This window comes from Musca autumnalis, unplaced genomic scaffold, assembly GCF_047663935.1.
Source record: "Musca autumnalis isolate F117 unplaced genomic scaffold, ASM4766393v1 scaffold_3, whole genome shotgun sequence".
Classification (NCBI taxonomy): domain Eukaryota; kingdom Metazoa; phylum Arthropoda; class Insecta; order Diptera; family Muscidae; genus Musca; species Musca autumnalis.
Genome location: NW_027411866.1, coordinates 8,721,909 through 8,737,556, shown reverse-complemented (window position 1 = coordinate 8,737,556; position 15,648 = coordinate 8,721,909). Strand labels below are relative to the sequence as shown.

Below are 15,648 nucleotides of genomic sequence, written 5' to 3'. Positions count from 1 at the left end.
ATAAGAGCATCAACTTTCCGAAGATAAGGCGAAAATTGTGGGGTGATAATGTGGGAAGAACTTCAATGAAAATATTCATTAAATTCAAAAAAGAATGATTTGAAAAATTCAATTCGTTCCTAATTTATTTTACTACCAACCAACCAGCCAATCAATCATTTGCCTCCTCTTTCAATTCCACCAATCAATTACCACAAAACCTTAATTGGTAAAAACACAAACAGGAAATAGCACCGCCGAATGCAGAAGAAATACCAAAAGCCATGAACGGCAAACAGCAACAAAATGCCTGAATGTTGCTGAACCCCAAAATGGCAAGTTTGTCGTCTAAGTCTTTTGTTTGCAAAAGGTAAACATTTTTAACTTGAAATCAACACCTTTTTGGTTTTATTATTTTTGTAGTTGGTTATTGGAGTTTTGACATTTTCAAGAATTTTATCAGCTGTGGGAGCAAGGACTTTAAAGTGACATTTAACAAAAATGTAAAAAGTATGCTGAATTAAGTCAGTTGAATGAACTTTTCTGAAGGTTTGTTAATTTTTTTAATTGGAAAGAGTTTGCTGAATTTACTTTTTCTATAGAAAACGTTTGCTGAATAGAGTTTTTCTATAGATATAATTAGGTGAATTCAATTTTGTATATATAAAAGTATACTTGTATATATAAAAGTATATATACTGACTGAACTGACCTTTTCTATTTAAAAGGTTTGCAGAATTGACTTTTTCAGTAGAAAAAGTTCGCTGAGTTGAATTTTTCTAAAGAAAAGTTCGCTGAATTGACTTTTTCTATGGAAACAATTCGCTGAATTGACTTTTTCTATAGAAAAAGTTCGCCGAATTACTTTTTCTATAGAAAAATTTCGCTTTTTCTATAGAAAAATTTCGCTGAATTGACTTTTTCTATAGAAAAAGATCGTTGAACTGAATTTTTCTATAGAAAAAGTTCGCTGAATTGACTTTTTCTATAGAAAAAGTTCGCTGAATTGACTTTTTCTATAGAAAAAGTTCGCTGAATTGACTTTTTCTATAGAAAAAGTTTGCTGAATTAACTATCTCTTGAGAAATGTTTGCTGAATTGAGTTTTTCTATAGAAAAAGTTCGATGAAGTGGCTTTTTCTATAGAAAAAGTTTGCTGAATTAACTTTCTCTGGAGAAAATGTTTGCTGAATTGACTTTTCTATAGAAACAGGTAGGTGAATGGATTTTTTCTATAGAAAAAGTACGCTGAATTGACTTTTTTTATAGAAAAAGTTCGCTGAATAGACGTTTTATATAGAAAAAGTTAGCTGAATTGACTTTTTCTAGAGAAAAAGTTCGCTGAACTGATGTTTTCTATATAAAAATTTCACTGAATTGACTTTTCTACAGAAAAAAGTAGGTGAATGGATTTTTTCTATAGAAAAAGTACGCTGAATTGACTTTTTCTATAGAAAAAGTTCGCTAAAATGACTTTTTCTATAGAAAAAATTCGCTGAGTTTACGTTTTCTATAGAAAAAGTTCGCTGAATTGATGTTTTCTATAGAAAAAGTTCACTGTATTGACTTTTTCTATAGAAAAAGTTTGCTGAATTAACTTTCTCTGGAGAAAATGTTTGCTGAATTGACTTTTCTATAGAAAAAGGTAGGTGAATGGATTTTTTCTATAGAAAAAGTACGCTGAATTGACTTTTTCTATAGAAAAATTTCACTGAATTGACTTTTTCTATAGAAAAAGTTCGCTGAATTGAAATTTTCTATAGAAAAATTTCGCTGAATTGACTTTTTCTAAAGAAAAAGTATGCTCAATTGACTTTTTCTTTAGAAGGAGTTAGCTGAATTGACTTTTTCTATAGAAAAAGTTCGCTGAATTGACTTTTTTTATAGAAAAAGTTCGCTGAATTGTCTTTTTTATAGAAAAAGTTCGCTAAATTGACGTTTTGTAAAGAAAAAGTTAGCTGAATTAACTTTTTCTATAGAAAAAGGTCGTTGAACTGACTTTTTTTTGTTTGAATGAATTGACTTTTTTATAGAAAAAGTTCGCTGAATTGACCTTTTCGATAAAAAAAAGTTCGCTGCATTGACTTTTTCCATAGGAAAAGTTAGCTGAAATGTTTTTTTCTATAGAAAAAGTTCGATGAAGTGACTTTTTCTATAGAAAAAGTTTGCTGAATTAACTATCTCTGGAGAAAATGTTTGCTGAATTGACTTTTCTATAGAAAAAGATAGGTGAATGGATTTTTTCTATAGAAAAAGTACGCTGAATTGACTTTTTCTATAGAAAAATTTCACTGAATTGACTTTTTCTAAAGAAAAGTTCGCCGAATTGACTTTTTCTATAAAAAAAAGTACGCTAAATAGACTTTTTCCATAGAAAAAGTTTGCTGAATTGACTTTTTCTATAGAAAAAGTTCGCTGAATTGACATTTTTTATAGAAAAGGTTCGCTGAATTGACATTTTTTATAGAAAAGGTTCGCTGAATTGACTGTTTCTACAGAAGAAGTTAGCTAAATTGCCTTTTTGTTATAGAAAATGTTCGCTGAATTGATCTTTTCTATAGAAAAGGTTTGCTGAATTGACTTTTTCTATAGAAAAAGTTTGCTGAATTGACTTTTTCTACAGAAGAAGTTTGCTGAATTGACTGAATTAACTTTCTCTGGAGAAAATGTTTGCTGAATTGATTCTTTTATAGAAAAAGTTAGCTGAATTGACTTTTTCTATACAACAAGTTCGCTGAATTGATGTTTTTATAGAAAAAGTTTGCTGAATTGACTTTTTCTACAGAAGAAGTTAGCTAAATTGACTTTTTTTTGACTAGAAAAAGTTCGCTGAATTGACTTTTTCTATACAAAAATTTCGCTGAATTGACTTTTTCTATAGAAAAAATTCGCTGAATTGACTTTTTCTATAGAAAAAATTCGCTGAATTGACTTTTTCTATAGAAAAAGTTCGCTGAGTTAACGTTTTCTATAGAAAAAGTTCGCTGAATTGACTATTTCTATAGAAAAAGTTCGCTGAATTGACTATTTCTTAAGTTCGCTGAGTTGACGTTTTCTATAGAAAAAATTCGCTGAGTTGACGTTTCCATAGAAAAAGTTCGCTAAATTGATGTTTTCTATATAAAAAGTTCACTAAATTGACGTTTTCTATAGCGAAAGTTGGACATCTTCCAAGGAAAAAGTTTGCTGAATTGTCTTTTTTTAGAGAAAAAGTTTGCTGAGTTGGGTTTTTTATAGAAAAAGTTTGCTGTATTGACCTTTTCCACATCAAAATATTCGCTGAATTGAATTTTCTATTGGAAAAGGAAAGGAATTCACTTTTTCTTAAGAAACCTGTAGCAACATTAAATTTCCCTTGGGAATAAATTAGCTGAATTAATATTTTCTCCTAAAAAACTTTGCTGAATTAGGTTTTTTCTTTAACAAACTCCATCTTTTTCGCCTATTTTTACATTGCACCTGTTGAGATATCTAAAAAAAACCAAATTAGGTCATGTTTTATGACGCACAAAACAGGATTATGTCTCCCAGCACCCCTCCTTGTCCAGAAATTACAAAAAAAATATTGTTACACATAAACTGCCATACTGGTTCATTGCCAATAAACTGACAAAGAAAAACGTAAAGCTAGATTACAGCTTATAACCGTTTCTTGAATTTCAACAAATGAAATTCCTCAATTTTACCCAACAAAACTTCAAACTAAAACCTCTTTTTTGTGGCTTAAAAAAGCCAAGAAGGAACAACAACAAAATCGCAACATAAAACGTGTGTATACCTCACGCAGAACGGTATCGTAAAATAAAACAGTTAAGCATGCAAAAAGAAAAAAAAAAATTCAAACAAAAAATGGGGAAAAAGAACACATAAAACATGAAACACGAAAAAATTCACGAAAAAAAAATCACAACAGAACTGGTTCCGGCCGAACAATGTAAGCCAAAAGAATAATCAATCAATAACTTGGCAATGGTTCAAGCAATTACCACACTCACACACACAGCTACACACCCATAAATATGTACACAGGAACATATTTGTAAAACAGGAAACTCCACCAAAAGTCCAACCAACCAGCCACATAACATGGCAATCAGTCACTCAAAGCAACGCAACAACCCAACAACTCTTTTGCCAGCAGCACGTAAGACTACACCAAGCACCAAGTTTGTTGTCTAAGTCTTTTGTTTTCAACATTCTAGGTTGCCTGTCTAGTAGTCAGTTGTAAAATTGGCAGTAATGTTCTGTTCTTTTTGGCCTGCTTTACTGAATTGTTAATGTTTCAACTTTTTGTTGATGTTGTAGTTGTTGTTAAGAAACAAAACAACAGAAAAATGAGGAAATAAAAAAACAATCTGTTCTGTTTTTTCTACTATTTACAACAAAGATTTGATGGTAAATAAAATTAATTCAGATTTCTTAATGAAAATAAATTCATTTTTTCTGTATAAAATTTAAATTTAATGTTTGCTGAATTGACTTTTTCCACAAAAAAAGTTCGCTGAATAGACTTCTTCCACAAAAAAGTTTGCTGAAATGACATCTTCCATAGAAAAAGTTTGCTGAATTGACTTTTTCCACAGGAAAAGTTTACAGAATTGATTTTTCCATAGAAAAAGTTTGCTTAATTGACTTTTTCCATAGAAAAAGTTAGCTGAATTGACTTTTTCCGTTGAAAAAGTTACCATAATTTACTTTTTCCATAGAAAAAGTTAGCTGAATTGTCTTTTTCCATAGAAAAAGTTAGCTTTATTGACTTTTTCCATAGAAAAGTTAGCTGAATTGACTTTTTCCATAGAAGAAGTTAGCTGAATTGACTTTTTCCATAGAAAGAGTTAGCTGAATTGACCTTTTCTATAGGAAAAAGTTTGCTGAATTGACTTTTTCCATTGAAACAGTTAGCTGAATTGACTTTTTCCACAGAAGAAGTTAGCTGAATTGACTTTTTCCATAGGAAAAGTTAGTTGAATTTAATTTTTCCATAGAAAAGTTAGTTAATTGACTTTTTCTATTGAAAAAGTTAGCCGAATTGACTTTTCCATAGAAGAAGTTAGCTGAGTTGACTTTTTCCATAGAAAAAGTTAGCTTAATTGACTTTTTTCCATAGAAAAAGTTAGCTGAATTGACCTTTTCCATAGAAAAAGTGTGATGAATTGACTTTTTCCATTGAAAAAGTTAGCTGAATTGACTTTTTCCATAGAATAAGTTAGCTTAATTGAATTTTTCCATACCAAAAGTTAGCTGAATTGACTTTTTCCATAGAAAAAGTTAGCTGAATTGACTTTTTCCATAGAAAAAGTTTGCTGAATTGACTTTTCCATAGAAAAAGTTTGCTGAATTGACTTTTTCCATAGAAAAAGTTAGCTTAATTGACTTTTTCCATAGAAAAAAGTTAGCTTAATTGACTTTTCCAACAGAAAAAGTTAGCTTAATTGACTTTTTCCATTGAAAAAGTTCGCTGAATTGACTTTTCCATAGAATAAGTTAGCTGAGTTGACTTTTTCCATAGAAAACGTTAGTTGAATTGACTTTTTCCGTAGAAAAAGTTAGCTGAATTGACTTTTTCCATAGAAATAGTTAGCTTAATTGACTTTTTCCATAGAAAAAGTTAGCTGAATTGACTTTTTCCATCTAAAAAGTTAGCTGAATTGAATTTTTCCATCGAAAAAGTTAGCTGAATTGACTTTTTCCATTGAAAAAGTTAGCTGAATTGACTTTTTCCATTAAAAAAGTTAGCTGAATTGACTTTTTCCACAGAAAAAGTTAGCTGAATTGACTTTTTCCATTGAAAAGTTAGCTGAATTGACATTTTTAGAGAAAATGTTAGCTTAATTGGCTTTTTCCATAGAAAAGGTTAGCTGAATTGACTTTTTCCATAGGAAAAGTATACAGAATTGATTTTTCCATAGAAAATTTTAGCTGAATTGACTTTTTCCATTGAAGAAGTTAGCTGAATTGACTTTTTCCATAGAAAAAGTTAGCTGAATTGACTTTTTCCATAAAAAAATTGCTGAATTGACTTTTTCGATAGAACATGTTCGCTGAACTGACTTTTTCAGCAGAAAAAGTTTGCTGAATTTAATTTTTCCATAGAAAAATTAAATGATTTGAATTTTTTCATACAAAAAGTTTGCTGAATTGATATTTTCAATAGAAAAATTTTGCTGAATTGACACCCTCTGTAGAAAAAGTTTTCTGAATTGATTTTTTCCATAGAAAAAGTTTGCTAAATTGAATTTTTCCATAGAAAAAGTTTGCTGAAATGACTTTTTATAAAGAAAAAAGTTAGCTGAGTTGAATAGAAAAAGTTCGCTCAAGTTAGCTGAATAGACTTTTTCCATAGAAAAAGTTTGCTGAATTGACTTTTTCCATAGAAAGAGTTAGCTGAATTTATTTTTTTCAACAGAAAAAGTTTGCTGAATGGACTTTTTCCATAGAAAAGGTTTCTGAATTGGTTTTTTCCACAGAAAATTTACCCAAATTGACTTTTTCCATAGAAAAAGTTTGCTGAATTTATATGTTCAACAGAAAAAGTTTGCTGAATTGATTTTTTTCATAGACAAACTTCCCTCAATTGACTTTTTCCATAAAAAAGTTTGCTGAATTTACTTTTTCAACAGAAAAAGTTAGCTGAATTGAATTTTTTTATAGAAAAAGTTCGCTGAATTGCCTTTTTCAATAGAAACATTTCGCGGAATTAAAGTCTTCTGAAGTAAAAGTTTGCTGAATTTACTTTTTCTATAGAAACAATTCGTTGAATTAAAATATATTAGAAAAACTTCGCTGAATTCACTTTTTCCTTACATTACTGCAATTTCTCTATTGGTATTTGTCTATACACAAAAACGACGACTTGGTGTTTGCTTTAAAAATAAACACTAACATTACAAAAAACATTTTGTCTACTTTTTGTTGTTACTGTTGCCTTCTTTAGAAACCTTTGCAAAATAATAATAACAATATTCCCAGTGAAAATTATTTGCATTTCTATTTAGTGTTGACGAACGACCAGCATACCTAATGGCAAGTGTTAAACCTTACTTTTCTGCCTGCTTACTTTCTATTCATAAGCTCATAAAATATGTACGACACACAAGTCAGTGAGTTGAGTTGAGTGAGCAAGCAGGCAGGCAGCAAACCCCAAGTCTTTGGCCCTGTGGGCATATGACCAATAGTTGAGATTTTATATTGAAGCCAATAATGATGCCGAAGATGATGATGATGATGATGGGTAGTGCGTTTGCATGACAATCACAGTTTGTAAAATAAACAAATGTTTGCCAAGTAACGAAGGTCATGGTAAGTTGTTTTTTTTTTCAACTGAGAGGAAAATGAATTTGAAACAATATTAAAAAACGAAATGAAAGTATAATTTCATTGTTTTTGTTATGAATAGTTTGCTGAATTTGGTTTTTCTAAAAAAAGGCTTAGCAGAATATGTTTTTTTTTACAATAAAATAAATTTTCTTTTAGAAAAACTTAGCTGAATTTATTTTCATTGTCTTTTTCTATAAAGAAAAGTTAGCTGAATTGACCATTTCTCTTTTTTATGGAAAAGTTTGCTGAATTCACTTTTCAGTTGAAAATGTTAGCCGGATTCACTTTCGAATCGAAAATGTTCGATGATTATTTCACTTTTTCTGTGGGAAAAGTTCGCTGAATTCACTTTTTCTATGGAAAAGATTGCTGAATTTCACATTTTTAATGGAAAAAGTTAGCTGAATTCACTTTTTCTATTGAAAAAGTTTGCTGCATTCACTTATTCAATGGAAAAAGTTTGCTGAATTCACTTTTTCTATAGAAAAAGTTTGCTAGATTCACTTTTTCTATGAAAAAAGTTCGCTGAATTCACTTTTTCAATGGAAAAAGTTTGCTGAATTCACTTTTTCTATAGAAAAAGTTTGCCGAATTCATTTTTTTCTATGAAAAAAGTTCGCTGAATTCACTTTTTCTATGGAAAAAGTTTGCTGAATTCACTTTTTCAATTTTAAAAGTTTGCTGAATTCACTTGTCCAATGGAAAAAGTTAGCTGAATTCACTTTTTCAATAGAAAATGTTTGCCGAATTCACTTTTTCTATAGAAAACAGTTTGCTGAATTCACTTTTTCTATAGAAAAAAGTTCGATGAATTCGCATTTTCAATGGAAAAGTTGGCTGAATTCACTTTTTCTATAGAAAAAGTTAGCTGAATTCATTTTTTCAATAGAAAATGTTTGCCGAATTCGCTTTTCCTATAGAAAAAGTTTGCTGAATTCATTTTTTCTATAGAAAAGGTTTGCTGAATTCACTTTTTCCACAGAATAGTTTGCTAAATTCACTTTTTCTATAGAAAAAAGTTTGCTGAATTCACTTTTGTAATGAAAAAAGTTCGCCGAATTTATGAAAAATGTGTGCTGAATTTACATTTTCCTATGAAAAAGTTAGCTGAATTCACTTTCTCAATGGATAAAGTTTGCTGAATTCACTATTTCAATGGAAAAAGTTAACTGAATCCCTTTTTCAATAGAAAAAGTTAGCTGAAATCACTTTTTCAATGGTAAAAGTTTGCTGAATTCACTTTTTCAATGAAAAAAGTTCGATGAATTCAATTTTCTATGGAAAACGTTTGCTGAATTCACTTTTTCAATTGAAAAAGTTTGCTAAATTCACTTTTTCTGTGGAAAAAGTTTGCTGAATTCACTTTTTCAATGGAAAAAGTCCGCCGAGTTTACTTTTTCTATGGAAAAACATCACGAATTCATATTTTCAGTGAAAAAAAATTGCTGAATTTATGAAAAATGTTTGCTGAATTTACATTTTCCTTTGAAAAAGTTAGCTGAATCCCTTTTTCAATGAAAAATGTTCGCTTAATTCACATTCCCAATAGAACTCACTTTTTCTATAGGAAAAGTTAGCTGAATTCCCTTTTTCACAGAGAAGTTTGTTGAATTCACTTTTTCTATGGAAAAAATTCTCTGAATTCACTTTTTCTATGAAAGAATGTAGATGAATTCGCCTTTTCAATGAAAAAAGTTTGCTGAATTCAATTTTTCTATAGAAAAAGTTTGGCTGAATTCACTTTTTCAATGGAAAAAGTTTGTTGAATTCACTTTTTCTATGGCAAAAGTTTGCCAAATTCACATTTTCAATGGAAAAAGTTTGCTGAATTCACTTTTTCTATTGAAAAAGTTAGCTAGATTCACTTTTTCTATGAAAAAAGTTCGCTGAATTCGCATTTTCAATGGAAAAGTTGGCTGAATTCACTTTTTCTATAGAAAAAGTTAGCTGAATTCATTTTTTCAATAGAAAATGTTTGCCGAATTCGCTTTTCCTATAGAAAAAGTTTGCTGAATTCATTTTTTCTATAGAAAAGGTTTGCTGAATTCACTTTTTCCACAGAAAAGTTAGCTAAATTCACTTTTTCTATAGAAAAAAGTTTGCTGAATTCACTTTTGTAATGAAAAAAGTTCGCCGAATTTATGAAAAATGTGTGCTGAATTTACATTTTCCTATGAAAAAGTTAGCTGAATTCACTTTCTCAATGGATAAAGTTTGCTGAATTCACTCTTTCAATGGAAAAAGTTAACTGAATCCCTTTTTCAATAAAAAATTTTCGCTGAATTCACTTTCCCAATAGAAAATGTTAGCTGAATTCACTTTTTCAATGGATAAAGTTTGCTGAATTCACTCTTTCAATGGAAAAAGTTAACTGAATCCCTTTTTCAATAGAAAAAGTTAGCTGAAATCACTTATTCAATGGATAAAGTTTGCTGAATTGTTGTTTACAATTGAAAAAGTTAGCTGGATTCACTATTTCAATGAAAAAAGTTAGCTGAATTCACTTTTTCAATGGAAAAAGTTTGCTAAATTCACTATTTCAATGGAAAAAGTTTGCTGAATTCTTGTTTACAATTGAAAAAGTTAGCTGAATTCACTTTTTCAATGGACAAAGTTTACTGAATTCACTTTTTCAATGGAAAAAGTTTGCTAAATTCTTGTTTTCAATGGAAAACGTTAGCTGAATTCACTCTTTCAATGGAAAAAGTTAGCTGAATCCCCTTTTTAATAGAAAAAGTTAGCTGAATTCACTTTTTCAATGGATAAAGTTTGCTGAATTCACTTTTTCAATGGAAAAAGTTAGCTAAATTCACTTTTTCAATGGAAAAAGTCTGCTGAATTCACTTTTTCAATGGAAAAAGTCCGCCGAATTTACTTTTTGTGGAAAAACTTCGCTGAATTTAATTTTTCCTGTGGATAAAATTTGCTGAACTCACTTTTTCTTGGGAAAAATGTCGCCGAATTGAATTCTTCTAAGGAAAAGTTCGATGAATTCACTTTTCTATGGAAAAAGTTCGCTGAATTCGTTATTCCAAAGAATGTTGCAGCTAAATTGACTTCTTCAGTATAAAAACGTAATTTATTACTTCTGTTCTAAAATTCTTCACCAGTTCCCATGCACATACCTTGAACTTTAATAAGAATTTTATTTCAACCAAAGTCATGCATAATCGGGTTTATAATTATTTATTAATAATAATTATAAGTTTTATGTTATGCATAATATTTATTTATAGTTTTTATTTCATTTTATTAGGTTTGCACTTGTTTGCAGCAGAGAGTAACAGCAACAACACCACCTGCTCAGCAGTGGCAAGTAGTCAGTCATTGACAAAAACTGCATTTTTCATTTTTTTTTTTTCTTATCTTTGATTACGGAGACGGCCATCAAGCCAACAACAGCGAAGACATAGAAGATGATGACGGTGGGTAGAGCCATCCATATCACAACACCACCACCACACCTTCTAAGGCATTTGCCGATCATAAATAAATTAAAGATGGCTGCTATAGCCAGCCACTTCAGGTGAATGAATAACTATTGGCAAGAAAACAAAAACTAGTACCTGATGATGCTATAACTAAATTATTTTGTTGTTTTCAAACAACAATTAAATTCATTGAACTATTGTAAATCACAACAACAGCAACTGAACAGAGAAAAAATGCCACGCAGTTCAATTTTTTCAAAACACGAACTTCTTGAGGATTTCTTCAAATTGTTTTTGCAACATTCTCAACAATCATTTCTTTCATTCCAAAAAAACTGAACAGCCGTCATTTAGTGAAAAAAAAATATTTCACAAACATTCCATTGTTTGGCTCCCCACCAAAATAAGTGACACTTGATTTGATGGAAATCTCAGAAAAATTAAGAAAAAAAAAACTACAGCCACACAAGAATATCTACAAATCAGAGGCATACCATCACAGACTCGGTACACATATTCTATACTCGCACACTAACACATGCACTCACTTACTATTTTTTCATGTTGTTCGTTTTATTTTTATTTTAGTATTATAAACTACAACAATAACACACCTTTTAGACACACCGATGTACTCCGTTAAACTTGGTTTATCTTTCTTTGCTGGTCGTAGCAGCCAGCCTGTGTAGTTGGTGAGACTTGTCGTTGTATTTGCTGCGGCGGCGATGTTTCTTCGTTGTTGATCTTCGATTTGTGTGATTCTTTTCCTTTGATTATTTTGAGATTGTATGGGTTCAGAAATATATATTTTATATATATTCTCTTGAAATTTTTCTAATTCTTTTATAAAGAAATCTTTTTTAATATTTTTATTCTATTTTTCTTTTTTAATTTGTTGTATTTTTGTATTAATTCTTTCACATATATTTCTGTTTTGTTTCTTTCTAATTTTATTACACGTTTTATTTTATTTGTATGTGTGTTTCTCTTATTCTCCCCTTTCTTTTCTTCTTCTACGTTTGTTTTCAATTTGTAATCCCGCTTGATTTCTAAAACACCACCAAAACGTTCGACAGTCAACAGGTAACTAACAGGTAGAAACTCTCCGGCTAAAACAAAAAGGCCAAGCCATGGTGTTTGGTCAATAGATGCAGCTCAGTTGTGGGAGTTGCCATAGTGGAATTTTGCTGTATAAGAATATTAAAAATTTGAAATTTGGTCGAAGAAGAGATATCTTTTTTTTTCGAAAATACCAATTTAACGGAATTCTTCTAGAGAAAAATTCAATTCAGACAATTTTCATGTGAAAAATGTCAATTCAGCCAACTTTTTCTTTAGAAAAAGTTCATTCAGTTAACTTTTCCATAAAAGAAATCAATTCAGCGAACATTTTCTATACAGCGAAATTTTTCTATAGAAAAAGTCTAAACTTTTTCTACAGAAAAAGTCAATTCAATAAATTTTTCTATAGCAAATGTAATTTTTTGTAAAAAAAGTCAAGTCTGTAGAAAAAATCAATTCAGGAATTTTTTTGTATAGAAAACGTCAATTCGGCGAACTTTTTCTATAAAAAGAGAAAATTCATCAAACTTTTCTTTAAAAAAACACAATTCAGCTGACTTTTTGTACAGATAAAGTCAATGCAGCGAACTTTTCATGTAGAAAAAGTCAATTCAGCGAATTTTTCTATAGAAAAAGTGAATTCATCTAACATTTTCTAGTGAAAAAGTCAATTCAGCTAACCTTTTCTATTGAAAAAAGTCAATTCGGCTTCTTTTTCTATTGAAAACTCAATTCAGTTAACTATTTCTATAGAAAAAGTCAATTCAGCTAATTTTTCTATTGAAAAGGTTAATTCAGCTAACTTTTTCTATTGAAAAAATCAATTCAGCTATCCTTATCTATTGAAAAAGTCAATTAACCTTTAAACAGTTAACTTTTTCTATGGAAAAAGTCAATTCAAGTAACTTTTTCTATAGAATAAGTGCATTCAGCTAATTGTTTCTATAGAAAAAGAGAATTCAGCTAACTTGTTCTTAGAACAAATCAATTCAGCGAACTTTTTCTATAAAAAAGTCAATTCAGCAAAATGTTTTATAGCAAAAGTCAATTCGGGTAACCTTTTCTCAGGAAAAAACCAATTCAGCAAACTTTTCCTATAAAAAAGAAAATTCATCAACATTTTCTATTTAAAAAAACGCAATTCAGCTGACTTTTTGTTCAGAAAAAGTCAATACAGCGAACTTTTCCTGTAGAAAAAGTCAATTCAGTGAATTTTTTCTATAGAAAACTTCAATTCAGCTAACCTTTTCTAATGAAAAAGTCAATTCAGCTAATTTTTCTATTGAAAAAGTCATTTCAGTTAACTTTTTGTATAGAAAAAGTCAATTCAGCTAACTTTTTCTATTGAAAAATTCAATTAAGCTAACTTTTTCTATAGAAAAAGTCAATTCAGCTAACTTCTTCTATAGAAAAAGTCAATTCAGCTCACTTTTTCTATAGAAAAAGTCAATTCAGCTCACTTTTTCTATAGAAAAAGTCAATTCAGCTCACTTTTTCTATAGAAAAAGTCAATTCAGCTCACTTTTTCTATAGAAAAAGTCAATTCAGCGAATTTTGTCTATAGAAAAGTTCAATTCAGCAGACTTTTTCTATAGAAAATGTCAATCAATTCAGCAACCTTTTTCTATAAAAGCAGTCAATTCATCAAAATTTTTCTACAGAAAAAGTAAATTCTACGAACTTTTTCAAAAAAAAGTTAATTCAGCAATCTTTTGCTATAGAATAATCAATAAAGAAAACTTTTAATTTAGAAAGATGTCAATTCAACTAACTTTTTCTCTAGAAAAAGTCAATTCAGCTAACTTTTTCAATAGAAAAATCAATTCAGCTAATTTATTCTATAGAAAAAGTCAATTTAGCTAACTTTTTCTATAGAAAAATCAATTCAGCTAACTTATTCTATAGAAAAAATCAATTCAGCTAACTTTTTCTATAGGAAAAATCAATTCAACAACTTATTCTATAGAAAAAGTCAATTCAGCTAACTTTTTCTATAGAAAATGTCAATTAGCGAACTTTTTTCTATAAAAAGTCCATTCAGCTAACTTTTTCTATAGTTAAGGTCAGTGTTCAGCCTACTTTTTCTATAGAAAACTCAATTCAGCTAACTTTTTTCTATAGGAAAAATCAATTCAGCGAAGATTTTCTATGGAAAACGTCAATCCGTCGCACTTTTTCAATAGGGAGAGTCAATTCAGCGAACACTTCTATAGAAAAAATCAATTCAGCGAACATTTCTATAGAAAAATCAATTCAGTTAAATTTTTCCATAGAAAAATCAATGCAGAAAACATTTTCTATTGAAAAAGTCAATTCAGCAAACATTTTCTATAAAAAAAACTTTTTGTATAGAAAAAGTCAATTCAGCAAGATTTTTAATGGAAAACTTCAATCCAACGAACTTTTTCAATGGGGAGAGTCAACTCAGCAGACGTTTTCTATAGAAAAAGTCAATTCAGCAAACTTTTGCTATAGAAAATGTTAATTCAGCGAACTTTTTCTATAGGAAAAGTCAATTTAGAAAACTTTTTCTAAAGAAATAGTCAATTCCGCGAAAAAGAAAAAGTTAATTCATTGAAATTTTTCTATAGAAAAAGACAATTCAGCGGATTTTTTCTACAAGAAGGCCATTTCTGCCAACTTTTTCTAGTTAAAAAGCCAGTTCAGCTAACCGTTTCTATTGAAAAAGCTAATTCAGCTAACTTTTCTATTGAAAAAGTCAATTCAGCTAACTTTTTCTATTGAAAAAACCAATTCAGCTAACTTTTTCTATTGAAAAAGTCAATTCAGCTAACTTTTCCTGTAGAAAAAGTGAATTCAGCTAATTTTTTCTATAGAAAAAGTGAATTCAGCTACCTTTTTCTATAGAAGCAGTCAATTCATCAAAATTTTTCTACAAAAAAAGTAAATTCTACGAACTTTTTCAAAAAAAAAAAAAGTTAATTCAGCAATCTTTTGCTATAGAATAATCAATAAAGAAAACTTTTAATTTAGAAAAATGTCAATTCAACTAACTTTTTCAATAGAAAAATCAATTCAGCTAACTTTTTCTATAGGAAAAATCAATTCAACAACTTATTCTATAGAAAAAGTCAATTCAGCGAATTTTTTCTATAGAAGAGGTCAATTCAGCAAACTTTTTCTATAGAAAATGTCAATTAGCGAACTTTTTTCTATAAAAAGTCCATTCAGCTAACTTTTTCTATAGTTAAGGTCAGTGTTCAGCCTACTTTTTTCTATAGAAAACTCAATTCAGATAACTTTTTTCTATAGGAAAAATCAATTCAGCGAAGATTTTCTATGGAAAACGTCAATCCGTCGCACTTTTTCAATAGGGAGAGTCAATTCAAGGAACATTTCTATAGAAAAAATCAATTCAGCGAACATTTCTATAGAAAAATCAATTCAGTTAAATTTTTCCATAGAAAAATCAATGCAGAAAACATTTTCTATTGAAAAAGTCAATTCAGCAAACATTTTCTATAAAAAAACTCAATTCAGATAACATTTTGTATAGAAAAAGTCAATTCAGCAAGATTTTTAATGGAAAACTTCAATCCAACGAACTTTTTCAATGGGGAGAGTCAACTCAGCAGACGTTTTCTATAGAAAAAGTTAATTCAGCAATTTTTTGCTATAGAAAATGTTAATTCAGCTAACTTTTCTATTGAAAAAGTCAATTCAGCTAACTTTTTCTATTGAAAAAACCAATTCAGCTAACTTTTTCTATTGAAAAAGTCAATTAACTTTTAAACAGTTAACTTTTTCTATAGAAAAAGTCAATTCAGCTAACTTTTCCTGTAGAAAAAGTGAATTCAGCTAATTTTTTCTATAGAAAAGTGAATTCAGCTAACTTTTTC

At 29.2% G+C, this 15,648-nt stretch overlaps 1 protein-coding gene across 1 annotated transcript in view; it reads right to left on the bottom strand.

The window, feature by feature from the left end:
- The window catches only part of Myo10A (unconventional myosin 10A), a 98,109-nt gene extending 86,291 nt beyond the window's left edge, over window positions 1-11,818 (bottom strand). Inside the window, exon 1 of the mRNA XM_073974157.1 lies at window positions 11,341-11,818. The gene's annotated coding sequence lies outside the window, so the exon portion shown is untranslated. The remainder of the gene's footprint in view (window positions 1-11,340) is intronic.
- Window positions 11,819-15,648: the final 3,830 nt, after the last annotated feature.